At 35.2% G+C, this 2,486-nt stretch overlaps 1 long non-coding RNA gene across 1 annotated transcript in view; it reads left to right on the plus strand.

The window, feature by feature from the left end:
• Positions 1-2,486, plus strand: part of LOC132183362 (uncharacterized) — a 13,182-nt gene that overhangs the window by 1,886 nt on the left and 8,810 nt on the right. The gene's annotated exons all lie outside the window — the stretch shown is intronic.

The following is a 2,486-nucleotide window of genomic DNA, read 5'->3' on the forward strand; positions in this document are numbered from 1 at the left end:
AAAAAAACAAAGGTTGAGATTTAACACACTTAACGCCGTCGGCCTTGCAAAACCCATTTCGTTCTAAACCCATTTCCTTCTATTGCCTTTCAATCACAGAGAGCGAGAGAGAGAAGAAGACGAAGGTGAAGAGGAGAAAGAAGGTAAAAGAATTTTTTTTCTTTTGTCATTTTGTTTTCTCTCGATCTGTTGTGATGGGTGTTGATTTGGTGATGATTTGAGACTGGATTTTGAAGCGTGAGAGAATGAGTTTAGAGAGAGAAAGGAAGAGATTTAAGAGATAAAAGATGGGTTGAGAGTTGGAGAAGATTGAGGGAGGAGAGAGTGGCCGGCGACTCCGGCCACTGTCTGCACCGCCTAGAGCAGCGGTGGGTGCCGGTTAGGAGGTAAAAATTCTTTTACCTTCTTTCTCCTCTTCACCTTCGTCTTCTTCTCTCTCTCGCTCTCTGTGATTGAAAGGCAATAGAAGAAAATGGGTTTAGAACGAAATGGGTTTTGCAAGGCAGACGGCGTTAAGTGTGTTAAATCTCAACCTTTGTTTTTTTTTTTTCTATTTAATCTCAACCATTAAGAGATTTAACAGCATACGTGCGGTAGTTTTGAACTACCACACCTAAGCCTGATCCCTCCTGGTTATAGGTAGATATTATTTTCTAAAATTGCAAAAAAGAAAGTAAGAATAAGATGACACTATTATGCTTAAAAAAATATAAAAAATTATAAATATAAAGCAACAAAATAAATTAATAAATAAATAACCAATATTTCTAGTGTTTTTTAGTTTTTATTTTTATACCTAATAAATTTATAAAATTATGTTTCTTTATATTTTTACTAAACAAGACACATGTCATCTTTTTATTGAATATGATTTGGTATCAACAGAAGGTAGAATAAAAAAAAATCTATTTAATTATGATTTTATCCTTATAAAATAAATTGATAATTTTTAAACCTTAAAAAGCGATTCGACAAAGGTTCAATCGTGAATAAATCATAAGAGTATTTTTCTATCTCAATTTTAATTGTAGATATTAACGATTGAATTTTGTGCAGGGAGGGCGCAAACGTGAAGGCACACTGTTCATGGTCATTTCTTGACAGCTTTGAATGGGACTCTGGTTACCTCATTTCTAATGGCTTAACTTTTGTTGATTTTAAGGGTAATTTGAGAAGACGCTTCAAAGATTCTTGATATTGGTTCAAGAATTTCCTCCTAAAATGAGCTCTAAAAGGACGTGTGAATATATTATAATTTTTTTAATATTATTATTATTTACATATTAGAATTATTATTAAATAAGATAATGATGTATTATTAGTCTTATTAGGAAAATACGGAGAATTGCTCATAAAGCAATCTCTAGTAAGAAATATGGGATTTGTCTCTATTAGAATTATATTTTCTATTTATTGTGAATTTCTCGAATTAGGATTGGCCCAGAATTTCTCGAATTATCTTACCAAACTATATTGAAACTTATCGCTTTTGTTGATTACTCATCATATTTATATTTATTCTAATATTCAACCCATACGACTACTATCAGTGACGAACCTAGAAGGCAATGACTAATATTAACGACATACAAATATATGCACTCCAAAATGTGAAACCTTGCAACTCTGAGAATCTTACAAATATATAAGCAGCATATGAAATGCATATATCTATCGTATAGATGACAAAACAGAGCAAAAGAAGAGAAATAGATGAGAAAGAGAAAATTGTATATAAGCAAATAAGATGTATATCAGTCTCTATTTTATTTTTATTTTGCCATAACAGAGCATAAGAAGAGAAATAGAGAAAAATAAGAAGAAAAGAAAAAAAAAAAAAAAAAAAAAAAAAAAAAAAAAGGAAAGGTGGAAACCAAATGACCAAAATTACAACTACCCCAAATTCCCAAAATCTTCATAAAATTGGGCATCAACTAAATGCCCAAAATCTACAAAAACTCAACCAATGCAAATCGATAAAAAGACACTCATAAATTGCATGCCAACATTTGGTAACCTATCACATACCCAGAAATTCCGTTTTAAACTCGTAACTTCAAAGCCTAAAATTCTTACCCATTTTCGAAATGAAACAAAACAAAGCGTGGGTTGGGCGTCGCTGGTGCTGGTGTCGTGGCGGGTGGGCGTAGCCGCTGATTTCAGTTCCGGAGGTGGTGGAGGTGGAAGGTGTGGGTTCTAGAGGACGAAGGGGGATAGAGTGGGAGGAGAGATAGGAGCATTTGAGGAGAGAAATACCGGATGGTGGGCGGCGGCACTGTTGGTCGTCGTCAAGGGTGGCGGCTCCGATCTGGGTGGGCGTGGCGTTGCCAGAATCCGAAGGCGTGGGAGTGGGGCAGAGAGAGCAGAGCTGTATATTTTTTGGTAGAGAAATTTTTTCCTTTGTAGGCCCAAGGGGATAACGTTGGTCTATGCGTGAAGAAGCTGGTGCAGATTTTGGAACATGCCTGCAATCTGTAAACGAGCCG

The sequence above is a fragment of the Corylus avellana genome, chromosome ca5, assembly GCF_901000735.1.
Source record: "Corylus avellana chromosome ca5, CavTom2PMs-1.0".
Classification (NCBI taxonomy): Eukaryota; Viridiplantae; Streptophyta; class Magnoliopsida; order Fagales; family Betulaceae; genus Corylus; species Corylus avellana.